This window comes from Corvus hawaiiensis, chromosome 4 (genome assembly GCF_020740725.1).
Source record: "Corvus hawaiiensis isolate bCorHaw1 chromosome 4, bCorHaw1.pri.cur, whole genome shotgun sequence".
NCBI lineage: Eukaryota > Metazoa > Chordata > Aves > Passeriformes > Corvidae > Corvus > Corvus hawaiiensis.
This window is the reverse complement of record NC_063216.1, coordinates 47766836-47792699: the sequence shown is the minus strand read 5'-3', so window position 1 is coordinate 47792699 and position 25864 is coordinate 47766836. Positions and strand designations below refer to the sequence as shown.

At 35.5% G+C, this 25864-nt stretch overlaps 1 long non-coding RNA gene across 1 annotated transcript in view; it reads right to left on the bottom strand.

Moving 5' to 3' along the window:
- Positions 1–5016: 5016 nt before the first annotated feature.
- The window catches only part of LOC125325021, a 32721-nt gene continuing 11873 nt past the window's right edge, over positions 5017–25864 (bottom strand). Inside the window, exon 2 of the long non-coding RNA XR_007203173.1 lies at positions 5017–7742. This is a non-coding gene — a long non-coding RNA (uncharacterized LOC125325021). The remainder of the gene's footprint in view (positions 7743–25864) is intronic.

Below are 25864 nucleotides of genomic sequence, written 5' to 3'. Positions count from 1 at the left end.
CATGAATTCTCTCACACTGAGTATCTTCTAACATCTCTCGGGTGCAAGGTTGGTCTCTGAGCAAAATCAATTCTAAAACCATCTTATTTTTCTCTCTCCTCATAAATCTTCCATTATTTTTCTTTCTTCTCCACTTAGTTTTTTAAATATGTGATGCCGAAAAGCACAAAAACAAGTTAAAACAATAGAAAAGATAATGGAAAATTTAGATTCCCATGAGTACACTATTGTGCCAATGTGCAGAAGTGCATCTGTGCATTTCCACAGAAAGACTGGTAACTGAATATTTTGCACTTTGTTGAAAGTATATCTGCTTAACCAGAAAGACGAACTAATGATCCAGAGTCAATCTTAGGCGCCTGAAATTCCCTAAGGGCCCCAAATGAAATGCCCTTGATTTTTAACCAATTCCTGGCCAAAAGTGAGCTGTGCTTTGCACCTTAAGTAGAGTCAGTTGAGCACTTGGAGCTACACAATAGGATGAATGCTGAAGGCACGTGAGCAGTGAATGCACTCTTCCCATGCATTGAAAAATGCCCTATAAAATCTCCTTTCAAATGTATTTCTGTTTAAAGAACAGCTAAGGGAGGAATATTGTATAAAATTACCTGTCAACAGTTTGTGTTGAGAAAAATACTTATTTAAAAAAGGGTAGGCTTTTTTACCAGAAAGGATTCCAACACACACTTTCTATATCCTCTGTTTGGTTTTACTTTTTTTCCTCATGCTGCAGTCTGTAGTTGCTCCCTAGATCATCCCCTGATCTGATTCTGGTCCATATAAGCAGACACTGGGTGAAAAACAGGTGCAATTTTAAAAAGCAGAAACAAAAGTCTGCAGGACTAGAACATCCTGTCTCAGAAGAGCATTTTAACTCTTTCACAACAACTCAATCTGTGGCCCCCTCCTTCAGATGGTCAATGAGTCCTAGACTATATGGCCAACTCATGCAGCCACAAAATCACAGAATCATAGAATGGCCTGGATTGGAAGGGACCTTAAACATATCTAGTTCTGACTCTCCTGACGTGGGGCACCTTTTACTGGACCAAGCTTCTCAGAGCCCCATCCAATTCTGGTGTGCATAGAGGGGAAAAAAAAAAAAAAAAAAGCAGAAATGCAAGAATAAGGACCAAGAAACTATTAAATTTATACTTGAAAGAGTAGCAGTTTCCCACACTTGTGTGCATCATCTTTTTGTGCACAGACAGTTATGCTTATTTTAAATTGCTCTTAAAAGGAATAAACTGACAAGCAAGAACAACTTTTGTCACCCCTATTCAGGATTTTTGCTGGTTTATTTGATATATTATACAAACACATAGAAAAATTCTATTGATGTGCATCTTAACTGATAAGAAAGGCAATGGAAAATAGGTACTTGGTGAGACGTGACTTGGTGAGTCTCAAGGTCATTTCAGATTGGCTGATATACGAACAGAACTCCAGTTCTATATTCTTTGTACCTGACTATTCTGTATCCAGAAGTACTCCAAATCATTCAACAAACAGTGTAGCTCTCAGCATACTGATACGCAAATCACACTCTCCATAGGGGCAGAATTGTAATGAAAGGTCTCTGTTATGCTTTCTTGATCTAAACAGATTCATTGAACATCAACAGCGAATTCTGCCAATAGCTTTCATTGTTCTGTAATCCAACCACATGGGCACTGGTTTCAGTTTTCTGGGATTTTGCCAAATGGTAGCTCACCAAATGTTAGATATCTTTCTGGGTAACTGAGAAAAGAGCATATTATTGTTGGGTTATTCCAATAAACATTTCCGGTGTGAGGTAAGGTGAAGCATTCAAACACATATTTTCAAAACTTCAGAGAGGAATTGAGCACACAAAAGGGGAAAAAAAGTCAAGAAAAAATCCTCAAACCTTATTTTAACCCAACAAAGATTTAGTGCACAGGGCAGACTAATAAAGTGTTCCTTTGTGGGCAATGAACTTCTTGCATTTTTACAGCATATGGTGTGTACCCTTTTCTAAACTGCATTTAGGTTTTCAGGTATCCAAATTTGAGTCAGGCACTCTGCACTTTAGATAATTAATTTCCTACCTATATTTCTACTTAGATTATATAAGGCCCATGAACAGTTGATTTTCAGCAGATAGCCAGCCTTGCCAGCTTTCTGGGTACACCCAAACTGGACTTCTGTGAGGCTGAGAGGGCAAACACATATCATTTATATTATTCATCTCTTGCTGCTGTGTATCAAGAATACCAGTATAAAAGGAAAGAGTGTAAGCAGATTTAGAAATCTAAAAAGATTTACTTCAAAATAAAAAGAATCTTCACAAGAGTATGACAAAAAAAGCCCAAAAAATCAAACAACACAAAAACATGGAATGTGGAAACAATCAACCACAAGCTTATAGCAGCATGTGTAAGATGTATTCCATAACATTTATAATGGCTGAAATTGGATTCTTAAATCACTATAATAGTGTTTGTCTTTATATGTTAATATGCTGGGTATTAATATGCTGGATATAGTTGCCTTACTATGATTTAAAGAAGTGTTTAACAGATGTACTACTACAACATCTGGCTGATCCTGAAAATTAAGTATCTATTCCAATATTCCATTGGGCAAAAAAGTTTAACAGTTATTCCAAACATTTTCCATTTGCCTTTCACCTGAGAACTTCTCCCTGTCTGTGACCCTGTCCTGGTTTGAAACAAATTGGAGGAAAATGTCCTCTGATAGAAGGCAGGTTTCAGCTGCCCCTCCCTCACCAGGTTCAGGAAGAAATTCCTCGGAGGAAAGTGAAAAACTATTTATTTAACAAGTAAAGTTCATGCAAGCAAGGGAAAAGAATAATGCTAAATAATAAAACCTCTCACTGTGTAGAGAATCTGGTAAATTTTCAAGAGTCCTTTCTGTGGGTGTGGTCTCTCTTTTCAAAGCTGGCCATTTGTTGTAGGCCCCTCCGGGCCAACCGATGTAGGGCCAACCGATGTAGGGTCTCCTGGTGTGTTCTGGTATTGTTGGAAAGTCCAGAAGAGAAGAAGATGAAACCGAAGTCCCAGGGAAGCAAAGGAGTTTAACTCTCCGTCTCTCTCTGCTGAGAAAAGGAGCCAAGAGCCCGGAAAAGGAGGAAGGTGATTGCCTCTGCTCTGCAGCAGCAGCAGCTGTCTCTGTGTCCTTGAACACAAAACCACTTTGAAAAGTTCACCTGGCTTTTTTTTCTTCTTTCTCTCAGACCCAGTTTTAAAGGCACAGAAAGGCACAAGATTCATGTCTGGGCATAGAGCAGGTGATAGAAGATACACATCATAAAGTCACCCCAAGACAGACTCTTATAATTTATTCCCTGTTAGGTCTACAGGAGTGATGTTTCCAGTCACCCTCCTGCATGTTGATTATCGTGCAATACCACGGAAGAGGTACATAAGATTCTTTTCATATATTGTCTTAAGCCTGGCTCTCATACTTGAACATTTCATCCAGCATATGGATGCTCCCAATATAATATGGAGCAATAATCATCTGCACAATATTACAAGATTACAGCAATAATCTGTAAGCACAGAGCCTGCACAGCAGCTAACTTGTGGAGAAAAATGTTCCCAAGAAAAACGTTTCAGTAAGAATTTACATGCAAAAATTGCAATCAGGATCCTATATATTGAACATACATATTGTCTATATGAACACCTCATGAATATAGTGCAGCAGACTATGCCAGTGGAGATAGTTATATTTCAATTAATATGGAATTGAGTGTTTTGGCTTGCATGATCTACCTCATCCACTACATCACTGATATGAAAGGAGCATTGAAGAAGTAATAGTCAGTTAGTTTTGCACATCACTTTTATTTATGGCAGACATGTGTAGATCTGAACTCTGAGGGGAAAAGGTAATGAAGGACAAATATCAGGGTACAGCCCATTCGTTCAGAGCAGAGCATTTGAGTTTGTATATTTTCCATCATCCAGTTTTGGAGATTAACTGAGAAAAGATTTACATTAATTTCCTCAAAGAAAGTTGAGCATATGGAAAATACAGAGTAGTGCTTCTGCTTTGGCCTCATTCGCCAGAAACAGATTGAATTTTTTTATCGATTGTATTTGCACACAAGGCTGCTGTAACAAGAGACAGCTCAAATCAGTAGCATCTTAATAAGCAAAGTCCTAATGCAACAAACAGTATGCTGCAAAATGCACATGCTTCTCTCTCTTCTCCAGTTGTATAATTCTGATCCAAATCTGTAAAATCTTAATTGATTTGAGGCTCAGCTATTTAGGGACCATTTATCTAACTATAGTATTTCAAAGGAACTGCTTTCATTGAGAAATCAAAATCCCCTCTCTTTCTTCCAGCTGTATCATATGATTCTCAGCTGTTCAATTTAAACTAAACTCCAAAATAAATGTTAGTCTGCTCTATCAAAATTTAGAACACAACTTTGCAGATTTTCTTCCAGATAAATTAAACTGCAACAAGAAAATTTTTAATCACATACCAGAAAACAGAAAGAGTAAACTTTTGATTTTACTTGGTGTTTTTGTTGCTGGAGGAACCTAGACAAGAAATATCAATGTTTAAGCATTCACAAGTCTTCCCTCAACTTCAGGATAGTCCCGTAAGAAACTGAATCTTTTTGTGTCTCCATTTCTGCTCTGGGCGTGTATTCAGCTGCCTGAGGCTGTGGTTACGTGGGCAGCCAAGCTCTTCTAATGACTTGTGGCTGCCAAGAAAGGAAGCTTTGCACTCCTTTTGCTTTCTCTCAATTGCTCTTACTGTCCCTCCTTCCTTTACTTGCTTATTTCTAAAATAGACAAACAAGGATTGTGAAACTGAATTTGTCACTTCCCAGTAACATCGGCTTGGAAGATAAACACCTATTCCTTCTTCCTCACATTTAAAAGAAAGTGTTAGTCTCACAGTAGCTGCAAGTCAGTTTCCACATACAAAGTACTAGTGGTGACACAGAGTAGTAAGTTCAGTGTGGTTGTTTTGTCTTGGACCTTAGTGGGAATAACTCTAAATTATGTCTAGCAAAAATATTCGGAAATTTGTGGGCCACTTAGTGTATTTGCGGTTTCAAAATACCTTTCAGACAAGTTTTTTTTTTCGGGGGTATTTGCATTCAAATATCCTCATCAAGCCAAAATTGAACTAACGCTTTTTACCTCCTCTATTTTAAGGTGGATCTAGCAGATGCATATCTAATATGATACAGTCAAAACTCTTCACCATTTAGCTGTTTTATTACTTTGTTCTCACATTTTTATAATTAACATGGATCCCTGTGTGTCAACGGGACTTGTAATTATTTCATTCTCTGTGGAAAAATTACATTCTTCTGCAGTTCTCACTATCACTTTTTACTTTCACTGTTAAATTAAAAAATAGATTGTTTCTTTTTTTTCTTGTTTACTAACTTACTGATATCTCTACTTATTGACCACATGTTCCTATCAGAGGAATGAGACAAACCAATATGTAAATTTATAGATTCGATAAACATACACTATTTTAGGTTGCCCTACTATTTCTATGGAGCAGTTCAGGCTTGTAAAATGCCAAGTATGGAGTCTACTTAGTGATCATAACTCTCAGTCATTTCAAGCAAACTGAAAACTGTAGTTGTGACCATTTTATTGTTCTTTTAGAGAAGGCAGAGATCTGCATTTGCAGGTAAGTGATTTTGGGGGTTTGTAATATTTACTTTAATTGAAAAAATTTATTTTTGTTTGTATGCAAGATATCGACAAGTTTAAAGTGGATAAAAAGATGTGGATTAAAAGAAGTGTTCAAGGCCAGGCTGGCTCTGGCTCTGAACAACTTGGTGTACTGAAAGTTGTCCCTGTCCATGACAGGGGGGCTGGAACACCATTTAACTATTCTATGACAGACTGACAGAAACTGCAGGTTGGATTTAGTAGTTCAGAAAGCTCAGAATGTGGCAGAAATGGATCATGTTGCTTTTTACTTTCTGTGGGATGTTGATCCACTTTCTGATGGCAAAATATGTTAATACTGAGTTAAGCCAAATGGTAGGTGTCATCCTTATTCCTCCTCTTTAATATGGTCTATGAATAAAATACTCGCATTGCCATTGATTAGAGAATGAAATTTATCTGCTAGAAAAATTGTAAGACATTCATCTGCCCTGTAATTTTAACCCCTGTCATTGCTCCATCAGGTACTCAGACAAGAACAAAATCATTGTAAAACCAGCACCCAACCCCAGATGACAGCCCGGCTTCATAGTCTCAAAATTTTTACTCCATATTAGCCACCAGCAGCTGGAGAACGAAGTCATGAGTCTTCCCAGACACTGAAGTAGATAAAATCTCAACAATATTCCCATGACCATTTTGTTGTTCTAAATAACAGAATTCCCTTTTAGTTTCTTTCAAATAAAGAAAATGAAATACACTTACAGCAAAGTACAAAAGATTGTACATATAGGAATACAAATATAGGAAAATACTACATAATACAGAATAACTTCATTCCTTCAAGCTGTATACAAAACATAACAAAAGAAAAAGTTCCGCAAAGAAAACCAACTAACCAAACAAAAAAACACCACAAAACAAGACCCAAACTCCCCTCACATTTTAAATTAGGTTATTAATAGCCAAAATTCTTATTGCAAGCCACAGACTGAACTGACTGAAGCTATATTCTGACTGGTCTTATTAACTAGAAATAATTCAACTGCTCTAAAAGATATTGCTTGAAAAGAGAGGTAAATTAAATATTCTTTCCTTCCAGTTATGCCAAGTAGCTGTGCATGGGCATACATAGTCACAAAAGGCCTACTCAAATTTTTTAATTAATTGATTGATTGCATTCAGAAAAAAACATTGCGGGAAAAAAATCTACCCTTTCCCTGTGTTGTAAATATAGTCAAAACTGGAGCTGTTAGATTTATTAATAAGATGTAACTAACCAGCAGTTAGTGAACTATGCATTCATGAAGGCAAAATGTAATGTTCAATACTTAAAACACCTAGACATTTCTAAATCACCTTCTATAAAAATCCCAAGACCTTCACACAGTCACACATATACTCTCCTCGGATTCCACCCCAACAACACTCCCCTGCCCTCTTTGAAATGAGGATTTCTCTATTTCTGTATCCTTCTGTTGGAGGTGTAGGTTCTAGGCTTACATGTGCTCATGACAGTCTCTACAAAATAATAAAACATATTCTCAGGAGAAAGCACCAACCTCAACTTCAGACATGTACCTCAGAAGTGTGGATTTCTATCTCTTGCACCGAAACTGTCATTTCTCAAGCTAGATGCATGTCCCCGTGGCATCTGATGGAACGATTCTCAGTAAGGTCAAGGTACAGATTGCAATGTCAGTGAGATGATTTCTGACAGTGTCAAAACAGGTTTTGACTCTTCTCTGTTGCTTTCTTCTCTCTCCCCACTATCACAAATTTTGAAGCTTTTCTTGAAGTTCTTCTCAAGCTGATGCCTTTAGTCTTAAGCTGTTAGTTGTGGCCAATGGATGTCTTCGTTAGCATTGTCAGGTAGGGGCGAACTCCCTGGTAGACAGTTTTGGGTGTTCTGTCGGCACTCACCTGTGTTTTATCAACTGTTGGCATCCTGGACAGTTTGCTGAGGAGAGGCTGAGCAGGCACCCCCACAAACATTGTTAAGGAGCACAAGATGTTCTCTCTCCTGTTACTGGTTGTTCTCATTTTCCATCATGTGTAAAGTTTGTCTTGCAGTGAAAATAATCACCAGGGATTACACTGTAAAATTTGTGAATAATGTTAAGATTTTAGCGGTCTTCCAAATTCTTTAGTTGTAAATAGTCTCCAGAAAACTAGCTTTTTGGAAGAAGATTGAAAAGTCGAAGTAATTGGATTATTTGAAAGTCTTAATTAATGAAGTTGAGCTTTAGTATTCCAATAAATGAATGCACACATTTACATAGACATTAGTAATTTTTTTCGCATTAATCTTATCACCATGTCATTTAAAAATAAGAGCATATAACATACTAGCACACAAGAACTAACATTGTTCACTAGAGATATCTTTCTTTCCATTCTCCCTTTCTTTGATTCTATTTTCTTTCTTTTTATTAAATACATTTTACTATTCTTTCAGCTCACTTGCAGAAATTGCTTGTGTTCATCCTTTCTAATTTTTAGTAAAAGCAAGAAAAGACATTTCTCTTCCAAAATAAGGAATGAACTTGGATAGTTCAACATCCAAAATAAAACAAAACCATAATATAGCTCACAAGGAAATTGGTGTTAGTATTTTGATGAAAAATCTTCATGTGCCTTCTGATTAGAACACACTCTGACTAGATAGGAAAGGCAACGTTTTTAACCAGTTGCTGGATGTGATTAAAATATAAATATCTTCCAGAAAAAAAAAAAAAATTGTTTTCTGCCTGCCAATAGTGTTTTATTAATTTGGATTTTAATTTGGACTCATTTTTATACAACCAAATACTTTTCAGATAGTGACTTATTTTAAACACATTTTCTATTTCTCATGTTGGTTTCCTATTCTGCTGCTTACAACTAGATGTAAATTTTCATATTGATTACCTTTGGAAATAATTTCCCTTTAATCTCTAGGAATTTTCATTAACCCAGACAGTGGAGTAAATAACTCCACTTAATATTAAAGATAAGTGTTAATATTGAAGATAAGTGATTCCAGGAATTTGTGAGAAACTCAAAAAATTTGTTCTTAGTTTCTGCTGGCAGCATTTTGTAAACTACTCATTCTTTCTTTCATTTTCTTTGTTCTAAAGACAATGAAATATGTCTGCTTATGAAACATGCTGTTATTAATTTTTCAGTTATATGACAAATTCAGACACCAAGTTGGGCCAGAGTGTTTATCTGTTGGAGGGTAGAAAGGCTCTGCAGAGGGATCTGGACAGGCTGAATTAATGGACCAAGGCCAAGAGTATGAGGTTCAGTAATGGAAAGTTCGACATCCTTCACGTGGGTCACAGCAACCCCATGCAGTGCTACAGGCTGGAGGTGGAGTGATGGGAAAGCTGCTCAGTGGAAAAGGACCTGGGGGTGCTGGTTGACAGCAGCTGAACACGAGCCAGGGTATGTCCAGGCGGCCAAGAAGGCCAATGGCATCCTGGCTCATATCAGGAATGGTGAGGCCAGCAGGATTGGGGTACTGATTGTCCCTCTGTATTTAGCATGGGTGAGGTTGCTCATTGAATGCTGTGTCCAGTTCTGGCCCCTCACTACAAGAAGGACATTGAGGTGCTGGAGCATATCCAGAGAAGGGCAATAAAGCTGGTGAAGGGTCTAGAAAGTCAATCACATGAAGAGCAGCTGAGGGAGCTGTACATGTTTACCCTGGAAAAAGGGAGGTTCAGGGGAGAGCTTACCATCCTCTACCTCCTGTCTATCTAGCAGGAGGTTGCAGCAAGGTGGGGCTCAGCCTCTTCTCACAGGCAACTTGTTGACAGGATGAGAGGATAGAACCTCAAGCCGTGAGAGGGGAGATTCAGGGTGTACATCAGGAAGAATTGCTTTATGGACAGGCTGCCCAGGAAAGTGGTGGGTTCACCATCCCAGGAGGTGTTCAAGAAATGATGGGACATAAGCACTTTGTGTTTAGTTGACAGGGTGTTGTTTGGTCAAAGGTTGGACTCCATGATCTTGGAGGTATTTTCCATCCTTAACTATTCTGTGATATATATATTGTAAAGAAACTGCCTTCTTAAAATAATTGACTTTTTTTTACAGTTTTGAACAAGGGTGAGATAAACTGTAGTATCATATGAACTATAAGCATGATTCATGACTCATGATGAGTGAACTCAAGAAGTGTTGATAAGTGTCAATGAAATAATTCTTTCCCAATATGATGATCACAGTTTAAGCAAACATTCATCCTCCCTTAAAAGCACTCTGACTTGAAGATGTTATCTTTTCTTATTTAATATTCATGTGAGATCATTCTTGGATAATACATGCAAGAGTGGATACTCCTTTTACAGTATTTAAACAACAGATTAAATTTCTTCAAACCAAAACAGTGATAAAATAGAAACTTGAGAAAATTCAAAGTCTTACCCTTACAGCAGTAGAACTTACAAGAGGAAATAACCTGAGGAAGAAGATGAAAAATGCCAAAGACATCACTTTCTCCTTTTTTTACAGTTACAGTGGAAGTAGTAGTTTGGGAAGAATAATGATGCTATGAATTATGCATGTTTGATTATGCCTAGAAGGTGCAGTAAGTTTAAGCTCAAGAAATTTACCTTGTGTTGGTAATCTGTTACTAGTACATTAACAATTGATATAGATTAATACATCTGGCAAAAAGAAATATTAGGTTGGACAGGTGTTTGGCAGATCAAGAGCATGGACCTGTGAGTCTCAAAATGCTAGTTGGAGGCAGTTACACAATAAGGTAGACAATTTCATAAGAAATTATTTCACGGGAATACAGAGACAGAAGAAGATGAAGCATCTATTGACATCTCTCTTAAAAGGGAGAGAGAAAATAAATGGCATGGACAAAAAAGAGACATTAAGAACATAGAAGTAATAGAGTGATAAGGGAACCCCAAAATCAATAGCAGTTGCTCTGAATTTGACTGCAGGTTTTGATCAGAAGCATGACTGTGGCTTTCATGATGACTAGTTCTGTCTAAATGGCTGACTCCAAAACTGTGGAACCCTAACCCTCATCTACAGCTTCATTCCATTCCCTCAGGTTCTGTCACTGGTCACCAGAGAAGAGATCAATTCCTGACCCTCTGCTTCCAATCTTGAGCCAGTGTCTGAGTCCATGCCTTGTCCCTCTTTACTAGCTGAGATACAGACTCTCTTTCACAGAATTGTTGGTACAGAAGACACTTAGAAAAGATCTGGCCTGCAACTGGAAGATAAAAATTGAGCATAATACGCATAGCTGAAATTTCATTTCTGTGGAGACAAAACAGTAAAGTGACAGCTGAGGGAAGATGGACATCTGTAAATGCATACATGGAAAAAAAGGCCTAAAGTATACGCAAATTTAAAAAAACAAGTTACTAAGGAGAACATAACAAGTAGATTAAATATTTTTTCTGCAGATAAACTGGTTTAATTAGATCACTCAAAGCAATAGAAATGTGTTTTGACAACTGGAACTGGTACTTTCTTTATAGTATGGTCTTGTATCTTTTAAAATATTTCTTTGATATGTCCTGATACTGTGTAGAATTTGTCCTGCTTCATTCTTCCAAATCCCATACACGTTTGAAATCCTTACTCTTATCATCCACATACCATATTGAAATATGGTTAAATGCGATTTGACTTAAGCTTCAAACCTAACACCCAGCACTGTGTTGCTCAGTAGTTACTGGCTCATTTGCTCTAAGATATATTTATTTGAAAATTCAAGTCTGTGGAGAAAGCAAACTTGAACTGTTTGACATTGGTCAATAGGCTGAGCATGTTGGCAGTCAACCACAAAATTAGTCACGATATCCTGTTGACCCAGTTTGAATCCTGTGGTGAGATTATACATACTCTATTATTTGGTTTCAGCCTTGGTTTGGGGAATACCATTTCCAGTTTATGCAAGTTTTAATTCTGTTTTCACAGCTGTTGACTAGCTGTCTTCCTACTGCTTTTATATTGAGGATTTTATCATGCTCTATTCCCTTTTGATGCTTTTATTTGGCATTAGGAATAGGTTTACATTTCTTTGCCAATACTACATTTTAAGCCTCATAAAAAATCCTCTCATAGGCCTTCTGAGAACACAGCAGTGAGGCTATTGAGACATTTTAGGACCACATCAATCCTCCTTCTAAGACAATAGGGGTGAGGTTTTTTCCTATGTTCTTTAGCATCTATATTATTCAGGAGTTTTCTTCGTTTTTGTCTTTACCAGTCTAAGCACCTTCTCAGTTAGTCCTGGTGCAATTCAACTGCAATTTAAAACAGCAACAGTGACTAATATTCCATGAGAAAGTGTGTGAAGCAAGGGTATATTCTGTCCTTCAGCATCCTCAGTACCTGTTTAAAATCCAGTGTCAATTAAACCCTGGAAGGTATACAGGAGAATCTGGTAATTTTTTTGATAGGCACTGCTTAATCATTTCGCATGTCTACTCCTTTCTATAACCATTCAGGCAAGCAATTCCACAGAGGTCCAAGCAGAATGTGCAAGAATTCCAAGAGGTTTGTAATTATTCTCTTCTCTTCTTCAGAGCTGGTATCTGTAAGCAGTATATACCAACTGTTTACAGGTTACATTGTCCTGGTTTTCCAAACTGGTTCATCTTAAAAAAACCCCTAAAACCCAGGGAAGGACCAAACTCCATAATTTTTCTATAAATAATAAAACTATTGCATTTTTCCTATGGATTTCTGACACATCTCCTCCTAATATTCCAGGCATGTTAATTTTAAAAAAATTCTTTATATAAAGTATTTATGTATAAATGCTCACTATTGAAATAATCTTCTATTTGTTAGTCAGGAAATTCAAACAGTTCCTGTGGTATAAAGATTTAATTTAATTCTACTTGGTGTGCACATCATTAAATTCAAGAAATCTTTTATAATATGAACTAAATTAAAATTTCTCTGGAAGTTTTATATGCCAGATTCCAAGTCGGTTAACATACAGTGATACTGCAGTGCTAGGCAACCAAAAAATAGCAATAAGGGACTTTTGCTCCCTAAAACTGTCTCAATGCCACTGAATACAAATAATAAAGTGATTCAATGAGGTAATTGTTCTACTATCATAGTCAAACTGTAGATGATTCAATTCTCACTTTTTTCTTGTGGCAGTTTTTAACATAAAATTCAGGATAAAAAACTGAAGGCTAAACATTAACTTCAATGGACTAAGCATGTGCTTAACTACTTTTCTAAATAAGGGCAGATTTAAAAACACATTTAGAAATAAGCTGGAGGCATCCTGACTGTTTCTGAATTGGGGCTTTGATTGGTAGATTTGCTTGCATATAACTGAAATTTGTACTACAGTTTTGTTATTATGTAAGTATAGCTTCCCAAGAAATTAAAGTTCAACCAGCTTTAAGAAGGAAAACCAGCTTCATTACATAGAAAGAACCACTAATTTACATAATTAGAGTGTGGAGTAGGTGTTTTCCCTTCATAAGCCTGATCTATAAAACAAATGTGCAACAGGTGCCCTAGATTTTTTAACAGTTGAGGGTGAAGTATGTAAAATAAAAAAAGTTTTGTTAATTTTTCTAGCAGTATGTCGTAAAAGAAACTCTTGGAACTTAAAATTTCTGCCTTCACTAGCTTATTCTACCTCATATCTCTGGTCTTCTGTGTTTTCATGTCCATAGTCCCCGAGCTTTCTGTCTTGCTGATTAATTTCAGATATGTTAAAATCTTGTCTGGAATTTTCTGGAATTGAGAAAGTACCTAGACCCATTGGGACAGAGAATTACTTATATTTCACTTGTGTTTCTTGCTGGGATATCTATGATGGCACATTTTTCCATAATGAGAAAAGCTGGAATGTTTATCAAGAGAGAAGTAACTGAAATAATAAAAATTATCAAAACCTTAAATACAACAATCAGTTGCTAGTACATAATTTTTAAATTTGACTGTAACTGAATATTTAAATGACAAATATGTGTGTGTGAGTGTATAAAAGGTGTTTATACCACCTTAGTGTATCCAACACAGAATAGCAATACTTTTACAAATATAGATGTCATTTGTATGACACAAAATTTGTTTCTGAGACTTGTCAGGAGATATCATATAACCAGTGTTATTATTTCTTGGATCAAGTTTCAGCAAGCGTGACTTTCAAGTTTATTTATCAAAATACATGTACATGAATATCTTCTTCTCAAGTGCTATTTGAAAAGTATTTCAGAAACAACGACTGCTGCTGTGGTCTTCTGTCTTATGATACTTGTTTAACAGGGAACTAATGTAAATCATTAAATGAACTGCTATTTACTATCAAACAAAACACATTTAATGTATATAGTATAGAAGCAGCATTGCTCATATTTTCAAGCAAAGATCTCCAAGCAAACAAATAAATAAATTAATAAAATGACTATAAAGCAGAGAGCTTTGCAATCTTATATGTAAGTAAGGGTTGAGCAAATAATGGAAATGACATTCTTGATAACCGCTTAAATAGACACACAAGCGTAGTTTTGAAAATGTTCACTGTTTCACCTATGCAACCAGTGACACAGTTATTTTTGTGACATCTAACTAAATTATTGAATGGCAGTGTAAGACAAGTCTCATGATACTAGACAAAGTAAGAAAAATTATGATAAAACTATATAAATCAGAAAATTATTAGAGAAAAACACACTACTTTTGATAAGTAACAGAGTGTATTAGCAGTAATATGTGAATTTAAAATTACTGACATTACTGCTAATTAATCCTGTTTGTTAACAGTCTGCAATCAAAAATATTCAGTGAGGATACCTGTGAAAAATTCAGAAGAAAAAAAATTAAACAAAAAGCTCTAAATCCCTGCATCTTTATATCTAAACTATTCAGGATTAATTATTTGCAAAGTCTGATTTCAGGCAGGATTAAAAGCTAATATTTAAAATTAATGTCTGAAGTTTTATATTTCAATTTCCAGCAAGCCTTGAGAAGTTAGATATCAAGAACTCATCTCTATAAATTTGAAATGCCTAAAAACACAGTTGCAAATTAAAAAGCCCATTCATAAATTAATATGAAGTTAAATAAATAAAGAGAAGTTGTTTGACAAGCAGGAAAATACCAGCTAAGCCTCCTTTGTTGCTCATTTGTGCCCTTTATGCCCTGTGCTGCACTTTATTCTTGAAAGAAAGAAACCCTCCCAAGGTAACAGCCATCCTAACGGCAAGTCCATAGCACGGACATTACACACCTATTGATTTATGGGAAAGCAACTGTCAGAACGGATTGCATGATGTCTGACATCTACTACCCTTTCACTGCAGATACATATTTTCATAAAACTTCCATCACATTTTCAAATATAGCTGAAATTGGCCAGCTTGCAGCAGGAAGAAATGGAAGCAAAACATATGGAAGATATATGGATGGACCCCTCAAACTTGTAAAAAGTCCTGAGGCTACTGAAGTTAATGGAAGATATGGGAAGAACTTGGTAAACACGTCTTTCTTCCTTTTTTTTAATGGATGGCTCCTTTGTTAAAAAAGCATACTTTATGGAGAGATAAAAACAAGTGGAAGGTCACAGTAATGTGAGGACATTATACCAGTCCATCAGTTATTTTCCTGAAGACACAGATGATAAATTTCAGTGTGCTAATATTTGGTAATTTTTTCTAATAGGTGAAAGTAAGACCAATGCTGGAAATAGAAAACTTAAGAATATTACGGTATCATGAAACTGATTTATTTGAGTACCTTAATATATGAATTTGTAAACACTTTCAAGAGCATTCATTATTTCTAATATCATCTCATTTCTTTATACAATTTTTAAAGAATAAAAAAGAATATTTAAATGTTCCTTTGACCACATTTCTCAAATGCAATGATTTAGATTATATCAATCAGCCTTGCTTCTGCTGAAGGGCACCTCCTCAGCAAGTGCAGAGTAACCTAACTCACTGCAAGCCATGAACTTATTGTAAAACAGAAAAGTTACTTTTCTGATATATTTACACCTCTTTTTTTTATTTTTTCAAAACTGTGAGTCTGCTACACCCTTATTTCTCACATCTAATGTCCATCTTACCAACATATAAAATCAATATCACCCTACTCACCAGCTCAGAATTTCTGTTTGTCACTTTTATACTACGGCAAGGTTAGGAGATCCCTTTATTTCCTCTTGAAAATCTTTTTAAGCCCTTGCTGTAAATGGTATATTGTGCTATGCAAAAGGCAGATCTCCAGAGAAAAGATAAAACTTCTCTATTTGGACTTCTAACAAAGAGCAGGAGGAAACATTCTCAAAAAAGAAATGTAATCATGAAACAAATCAGTACCAGCTGTAATGAACACCTGAGACCCTTAAATCCTATAGGATGAAAATAGCTTTTTGGCTCCTTCTCTAACAATGTGAAAATGGGGCTTTTGAGGGGGGTATTATCTAACTTTAATTTGATTACACCTGCAGCATACTAATTAACCGAACAGTAAGTCAAAGGCATATCATGCTATCTTTTAGTTCCTTTCTAGATTTATTAACAGTGGGTTACTGAAGGATTATTTTAGTTCTTTTTGGTGTGTAAATGAGGGAGGCAGCAACATATAAACACCACTGTTCATTATGAAGCAAGTATATTATTCTGCTATTTAGGGTTTAGGTACTTATTTTCATTGCAAGAAAAACTGTAATCCTTTTTAGTGTAGCACTGTATTATTCTTATTTTGTTCACTGTCATGATCCAGGATTTTTTCACTTCTTTTTATCTGTTTTCCCTAGTTTTGTCACTGGCTGTAAAGGACAATACCAAAAAAAATAGGACTTGCTACTGGTAAATATACAGTTAAAAATTGATTCCTTTTTATTCCCTCTCACTCATTCGACTTGAATGGAGTTACTTTAAATCCATGAAGTAGTGTGAGAAACAGAATTAAGGTTTATCCTTTTATTTTTCTTGAGCTTTGTTGTTAGCCTCACTACTTTTTCTAGCACTAGATTAGAGAAAGAGAAATAAGCAAAATGAACAGCTAAAGAGAAACTTCCACGCTTCTTAACCATTCTGTAACTAGTGATAGCAGGCAAAACCTGCAAATTGCCATAATTTCTTCTTCCATGTGTTGTAGTTTAACAGGCTTCTGTTTGAATCTCTAGAGTAAGAAAGAAGCATAATAGAAATTGTGCATAAACTGGGGACAGGACTTGGAGCCAAGGATTTATGGAAATAATCACAGATCAGATGCCCTCTAGGGCTTGCCCTCTGTGCTAAAAAGAAGACAATACTAAATTAAGTTACATATCACTTACTCATAGTGTGTAGATGCTTGAGAATTTGTGAGGCAGCTTAAAAGCTTTGCAGTCTACTCAAGTCCAAGGAATGGAGCTTGACAAGAGAAGAACAAATAATGTCTAGGTTTGCAGTCTTCCTGCTGGTTCTCCATTTTTCTGTTTGAGTTGTGTCTAGCCTTTAATTTTTTCAAGTGGATTTTTGTTAAAGGAAAATCAATGAGGGAAGGGAGGTCAGTCAGATAGAAGAGAAAAGAAAATGAAAGGAAGAAAAGAGTGGAGAACGGCATCAGTGGAAGTGAGACTGAAACAATGACTCCAGACAGAGTGGTGTGAGCTGGAACAAATAGCTAAGCGATACCAAGAGTGTTCAGTCTGAAAATTATACTTAACATGGAGAGAGTCAATGCACAAAGGTTCCTAGGTCAGCAGTAAGCACCAGACAGCTGAATTACATTTCCAGGATTAAGGTTTTTCTATCTGAGACTCTCTAATCAGCAGGGAATGTTAGCAGAAAGGGAAAAGTGAGATGTGGCTTCCTAAAAACTGCCTTTAAGAATTATTCTCAGGTCTCACTGAGAATATCCTGTTAAGATAGGTACTCACCTTAAACTTACATAAGTTTAAAATCAGCTATACCTTAGGTTTCCCTTCCTTTTTTTCTTTTTCCATTTTAAATTATGTATCCATTTTAACAGGTACAGAGAAAAGGTAAAGAAAGGCAGAAGAATATCTAATACCTGAATCCAGGAGGAGGAGCTAAGGATTCATGACAAAAATACCAGTTCTCTTGCACTGTATGACCATTCTTAGAGGTGAATCCTTTGCTAAAAAGAAAGTAGAAGTAACGGACTGTCAGAGCAGGTCTGAAAAGGTAGCCTGGATTCTAACATCTTTGGCTTAACTAAGGCAGATCCTGCTGAATGTGTTAATCTTTATATGGCCTTATGAATCTTATTTCGCAATTCCTTATTTTGCTATTCCTAGAACATAGCAATGGCTGTGCTCTAGAATCTTTATGGAATCCTTTTTCACTCTTTCTCTAGATGCCTTTGAGAAGAAACCTTCTATTACTGCTATTGACATGTATTCCTCTAAGGCCTAGATCAAATCTACATGTCCACACTCAAATGCAAACACTGTCCTTGGATTATTATGGATTATTATAAATTATTATAAATTAATTTATGTTAAAAATGCAGAGGCAGTTTCTGAAAAACATTTGAAAGGAGAATAGTGAGTATGTGCTTCTGTTCTAAGCCATGCTAGAAAAGAAGAAATACTTTCAATGTGTTAGTAGCTTTGTTGCCTCTATAAGAAAAAGAAACCTGAAAATTAAAAACAAAATTATTTTTTTTTTATTTAAAATGAATAAAATTCTTCACTCAAATAATGACTTTTATCTTAAAGTTGTGATAACTGTCTTGTTGCTGTGTCATGTTTTTAACCTTACTTTCATATAACACCTTGAATAATCTCACTTTCAAACCAGTCCTGATTTATGGTCCCTTGAGCACTTCAGGTAAATTTAATTGTTCACTTACACTTTGCCTTTAATAAGAGACAGCATTACTTTGAAGACTGTAAACAGGTTTTGCTGAAGAATCAAATTCTTCAGACAAATGAGACCTATTAGTTTTTCTGTTTAACTGATATTAGATGCTTTTCTGTTACTCCTATGTATCTTACTTAGTGATCCTAAGTAGCATAAAACTCCATATAAAGAATATATAGCTCAGGGTAGTTTTATTTAAAAATTAATCAATGCAGTTTGTAACTTTACATTTTTAAACATTTCATTTTGGACAGATCAAACAAATTTCCCTAGTAAAGGATGTAGTTCGATTTTTGATATTGTTACACTTCATCTGACCACTAACTTTTTTCAGACTTCGATCTCATTAAGACATGAAGCAGATTTACATTTAAATATTGCAAGTATATTTACCAATTGAAAATTCTATTCTCGAAATAGTTTAAAAATCATGGTTCATTTGAGCTTATTGATAAAAGAACCGATGAGAAAACAATGAATGAGAGGTAGGAAATTTGTTTAAAAATCAGTGTGCAAAAAAAGGGGTAAGAAACAAAAAACGGACGTGTTTCACAAATGAACAATGTACCCCAGCTACTTCTAAACAAGCTCTAAATGAGACACCAGGAGCAGTTGCAGACCAAGATAAATTTATCCTGCTGACGGCGCATTGAGCATTGCAGGTACACCAAAAAAAAAAAAAAAAAAAAGAAAGGAAAGATTTCTACAAAATATCAATGAAATTGTCATTGTCAATTCTGAGAAGTTTGTAATTGCTAATTTTCTTTTTGCATATTTTCTTTTCTTTAAAAAGTAAATTACTTAGAGGATTTCAGCAAATTTGTTCAGTGCAATGCAAGTGGTATTTTTGATTCTTAGTTTCAGTGAGAAACTGAAAATAATCTAACAGTGAAAAATATGACATATGCAAGCATTTTTCGTTACCATATTTGATCATGTTTCTATTTATTCACTATATTCAAAAATTCTCCCAAAGGCAACCATTTAATCCAATAGGCATTTAAAAACACAATAGAAAAACAAGTTAGAAAAGAATTTAGGCATTCAATTTATAATGCATTCTTCTATTAAGAAAAATAGACACAGCATTTTACCTAAGTAACGTATTTAAAAAAACCCTGTAAGTATGTAAAATAATTCAATATTAGAACAATAAAAAGCTTAATTCTGTTGTGGATCCACATAGGACTCATCACAGAATTAGGACCAAGTGTATGTTTTCTCTCCCTAATTTTATTTTATACATTTAAATTTATATATCTACATCTATATCTATCTTTTATAATAAATTCCTTAAGATGTCATGTATGCTTTAGCCTTTGGTCAGCTAAGAATTTTATTTGCATCTTGGATCCTGCTTTGAAACTGGTCCCTAAGGCCTATAAGCCCATGTCTTGAAAAAACATTGAAGAGATTAACATCTGTTGGCTAAACATTAGGCTGCTTGATTCCTTCTATGGCTTGTTTTGTGAATAGCCTACTAGGATTACTTAATAATTCTGTTTAGATTCCCCAGAGCATTAAAGGAGGTAAAATTAATATCACACTGCCCTTATGAATAAAATTTGATACATTTTCACACTATCACAATTATGTAGATAGAGCAGTGACATCACTTAGCAAGTAGATTGTTTTAGAAAAAAAAGGAAAAATCTGATTTTAAATCAAATTCTCTTGGGAAAACACAAGAATATACAACTAAAAATATATTTTGAGGCTATATATTGATTTGAGGGCATCTCTTACATTCCAAGGAGATGCTTAAATCCCAGATAGCAAACCAGAAGAGCCAATGTGCTGGGGAAGTCACAAATATAAAATCAATAGGACACCCTAAGAGTTCCCAGGGACGTAGTCCCATAAAGAGACGGATCTGTTCATTTCATATCCAGAGGCTGGAAACCTATACTGATATAGAGCCTTTTAAAAGCCAAAGCCATTTCTTTTAAAATAAAGCTGTGAAATGATGTCATCTACTAGCAGATTCATGTCACTTTTCCCCTGAAGAATGGTCTAACAAATGATAGGCCATTTTTCTTTAAAAATCTTCTTTACATGGCAGACTGACATTTTCAACTATACAAAGAAGAATTCAAGATCCATTAGAAACACCCCGCACATGACTCTGTAACCTTGTAGGGCGGGGACTCATCAGGGAAATAGTCAATTATGGGTTTCTTGTCAGGTCTGCTCATCTTTATTCCCCAGAATACTGATTACTAAAAAGCATAAAAGAGCCTCTTGAAGCAAAGACAGAATTTATGAACACTATAAAAGCTGAATTATAGAATGATGTAAATTCTAGGGCTTCTGACTCCCCATCAATTTCTTCTTTTACCTCTTTTTGTGTATTCCTATGAGTCACATAATATTCCCTCTAGAGTAGCAGAGGAAGAAGAAGGGAGTGCTTCCCTTGCTAACCTTAGGCCACAGTACTCACTAAAAGTAAACAAAAACACCTGCAGGAATGGGTGACTTTTACCCCCCTATCCTGAGATCATTGAACCTGAGTGTACAAATGCTATAAATCTTAGACATGTTTTAGCTCATTGTGAGCTCTACTGTCTATGTCAGTCAGTTGTTCTTAGGAAATGCATATGAAATGTCCTTTGGAGACTTTGGTACTTGGCTGTTTTTAGGTATGTGACAGCTGCTGAGCTCTGAAGACTGCAACAGCTTTGGTGCATTTCAGTAAGAAAGTCACACTAGGCACTGGGGAAGTTTCAGTCAAAAGGGGAGACACCTGTGAGGTTTAAACATCTGCAAGATTAGACTTTTTATTGTCATTTATAGCTTCAGTCTGTAAAATCTGTCTATATCGTTCATTTGATATACGTCTTCCTGTCCTTGGGATACACAGATCTAACAATTTACAATTCACTGCAGCAGGATAAAGAAAAAAACCAACAAAACACAACACAAAACCAAGCCTTTGAGGTAGAAATGAAAACAAAATAAAAATATTATCTGTTTTTTTCAAAGAAAAGCAATATGTTATTTTTATTCCTTAGCTTGGTAGAAAGTTATTTTGTTTGCCTAAATTGTTCAATCATTTTTTTTTTAGAACAAGCCAGAATTTAGCCTGTTTCTTCTGCCTAAGACAAGCAGTCAATTTTAATTAACTCAGTGTGCAGGAGTCTTTGGCATTTGTGGAAACTGGGCACACAGCCAATCCCCAAAGCACCTCTGATCAGTTTGCCTGGAAAGAAGTAAGAAAAAGAAGACGTTTGCTTAGAGAGCTTGGAATTATATTCTGAAATCTCAACAGCTGGAAATAAAATTAATTATACAGTCCTACCTTCTTTACCTATCAGTGTGACACCCTTAACTTCCCTGAAACTACCCACGTGAATAAGTCCAAGGGAGTCTGCTCAAGATATATTGTTTACTATATGGAAATATATATACCAGTTTAGTATTCATGTTTCTGTTGAGTCCAATATAACTGGAATACTTAATGCAATAATAATAATAATAATAATAACAACAACAATATCATGTTGTTTAAATTAACACATATCTGTGTGTGTGCTCATGCATGTTAAAAGATTCAGTATAATCAGTTTTGAGGGGACAGTTAAAAAGGCATCAAAGATTTTCTTTAATACATTTTTGGACGAACTCCATGAGACATCATTTTGTTGGTAGGAGATGTACATCAAATTTTTAAAGAGCTAGGGTTTTTTTATTCTTTTCTTTAATCTGAAATAGAGAATCTTCTGTATGCACAACCTTTCCTCTACTCCTCTTATAAAGCATCATGTGTATGAATGGTAAAGCAACAGGCATGAGAATATGGGTAATTTATTTTACAGTTGACTAAACCTAGAAATAACAAGGTAACCTTTTAATATTTGCAGAGTTTCTCAAGAAAAAAAGTGTACTTTATCTAAATAATCAAATAGGCACATTTAGCTTGATGCAGCAAATTCTAACTAAGAAAATGGAAGTTTGTTTTTCTCCTTGAAAAATAGAAATCAGGGGAAAATATGTTGTGTACATAACATTCCTTGCATTATTCAAATTCTCCTTAGACAACAAAATGTTTACAGTGTTGAAATTTAAAGCAAAGATTAAAATTCTCTCTTGATACTATCATATTCAAACCTTTACTGGAATTTTTGGAGCATTAAAGGACATTTTAAAAAGAAAAAAACACACCACTATTAAAGATCTAGACGAACCAAGTTTTAGCCATTAGTTTTGATACTCAGTTTCAAGCCTTGTTCCTTTGATGTTTAGACATTTATCTTGATTTCACAACATTGTTTTTGATAAAGAACATTTTCATTTAGATACAAAGAGAATTTGAAGTGGAAAATTTTTAACATTGTATGTGAATACAGCAAATGAAGACCCTCAAAGCCTATAACTGGAATAATCTTCTGGGTAGAGGGTTAACAGTGAGAGTCCTTTGCAAATTTGGACCCCCAGTTTTTGGCAATAAATTTGCACAGGAGCTTCAGAGCCAATCTTTGGCACTTCTGTCTGCGTACATAAGAAATGAGAAAATTTTCCACAGACTGCTTTAACATCTTCACTTTAAAATGAAGCTTCCTTGAGATTTGGGAAATAGTATGTATAAACTTTCTTGATCTGAGCCAAGATGGGGAAGAAAAAGGGAAGACTAGCTTTTTTTCTATCTTTTCTTCCTAACAAAGGCCTTGTGTTCTAAAAGAACCAGGCTCTTGTGACCTTTAGGATCCACTGTGCTAAGGATTTTCATGAGATTCATGTTCAAGGTAGTGGTATAAGATTCATTGCTGAAAGCGATTTAGTTAGACTGCTATTCGACCTTCTTCTGATGCCATAATGCCACCAAAAAACTATCTTTTTCCACAAATTCAAAATGCAAAATGCTTTTAGTCTGTGTCTAATGAGGGAACTCAAATATACAGTCTGTTTCAAAATCACTATTTAAAAAACTTTATTAGAAAACTGTACATCTGTGTCTCTTGTTGCTTTATCCTGGCTGACTTAAAACTTGAAGGCAATATTCAGTTTTAAACTGTAAAAAGGTACTGGTGGCAATATTTTGAGAGGGGGAGTAAATCAGTAAGGTCACACTACTTTTAGCATTACTAACTTTGCCAGCAAAGTCATTCTGGTGCTGTCTGGCACTTACGACACATACTTTATCCAGAACATTGTGAGCATGAGCACAGGGATGTCTGTGCATTCATGTAGATTTTTTTCACCAGCTTTCAGGATATCTTTTCCTGTTTCAGCAACACGAGACACTGCACGTTCTTCAGAGTAGAGAGTGTCTTGCAGCATGTATATTTTTATCATTCACCACCAGATTATGAATTAGACATAAATTAGGCTCATAGAGCCATACAGAGATTTATATCAGGAGAGCCCATGTAATTCACAAATACAGCAGCAGAGACTAAAAGAGCTCCAGCATCTATTAATGTTCTCAAACCACAGAATATACACAATATAATTTAAGTTACACTGTTTATTTGTTATTGTTCCATTGCTACTCACATGTTCTTAAGCTGTATTTCCCACTTTACAGAAAAGGATGCACAATACTAGGCTCAGGGTGCAATAGGTCTGTATCATGAATCCCTTTGTTGCCTTTCCCTGGTCTTAAAATTAAGAGCCAAACACGATTAAGGGAAAAGGGGTTTTTATCTCGGTATTTATTTAAGGATCCTTATGGTGCACCTCTTCGTCCAGGTGGAATGCACCAAAATGCACCCACACAATAAATCGCACATACAATTTATATGCCTTGCAAATTAGCACATCTATCGAAGATTCCCCAATGAGAGGCTTGAACCATCCTGAGGAATTACACCCTGGATGGGCCTATCTTAGTTTACAGGACATGTTCTAGAAGGGACCTTCATTTCTCAGGGTAGTGTAGGGCTTTCTGGCTTCCAACTGCGAGGTCTCCAGGATGTTTGATCTCCTTGCTTAATGGAATATTAGGATTATGCTAAGTTATCAGACTTAAGAAATTGCAAGTATGCATGCTAAAAGCACTGAGGATACATAATAGGGTATATAAAAGGTATATAAAAGAAAAGGCAAAAAATCATCAAGGTATCACCTTCATATTCAAAAATCAAAAGGCTTTTTAAGAGATTAGGTAGAAGATAAAGCAAGAGAAATGTACCAGCGTTCTACACCATGCTTACTAGTCTTTTAGGTGCATGTCTCTATAAAAAAACTGTAGAATACAGTCAAGTGCATCTTCAGTATAGACTTTGTTGCCCTTTCCATGTCCATCACAATTCTTTACATTACCTGCTACTGCTAAATATTTTGCTACCCCAATTATTTGCTGCCAGAGACAACCTCCAGTTTACAATGCAAAGTACAACCACTTTTGACAGCTGCTCCTCAAGTAGCTTTTATAAGTCACCAAACGACAACATTGTGATAGGAAAATAAGTAAATTTCCCAAGCCCAAATGATGAGTTACTCCGCACAGACCAGGACGTGATTGTGTGGGTCCATTTTTCTTGAGTTTTTAAACCAGTTTTATAACATTTAGTAGCTCAGAGTAACATCAGAATATAATCTATGATATTAGATTATAGGTTAAAAGTGAGGTGGTGTGGAACACAGCACTCTCTATTAATCTTTGCAAGGCTTTAGAGTGGTTTCCACAGAATCTGTATTAAATTTTTATAGATCTCTTTTTGCTGTTTTTATCTCCATTAAACTCTGTGCAACTGTTCAAAAACACTCTTCTTTTTCTTCTTATCCTTAGCCCTTTCCTCTGACAGCTTTGTTGAATTTAAACTTCACAAAACGTTCTTCTCCTGAAAGGAGTCTCCTTGTAAGAGAAAAACAAAATATCCAAGCACATATTTTCCATGAAATGTGACAATCCAGCCGCAAAAGAAACATATCTAGGAAGGAGGAGAATGCAGTGATAAAGATGGGGTGTTAATTTTAATAATTCATTTGAGCAATGTTGTACTTTATAGACATAAAGTACATAAAGACCACCTACAAGAGCTGGTAAGCAAAGTAGAAGTCCATAACTGGTAAATTATTGAATTTCATGCTTCTATGGCTCAGTAAGCAATCATCCAAATGTTTTTGTACTACTCCTAAAGGTGACCGTGGACAGTGACTCCTTATATGTGTTATAATTGATGAACAAAGTTCTTAGTGAGACAAAAGCAGGACATTAACCTCTGCATTTTTCACGTTAAGTTTCAGAGAGAAATGAGTTCGGAATTTTACTTCAGAAAAGCCACAGAAACAGGACTCTTTATTCAACTGTCTTATCTAAACCCAGCCCTCTGATGCAGACTGGAATGAGTTACTGAAACCTGAAATTCTTTTCACAAGCTGAGATGATGAAAAAGTTGTTTTATTCTTTGTGGCAATGAAGATTTAGATTCATTATAAAACAAAAACATGGAGTAAAAA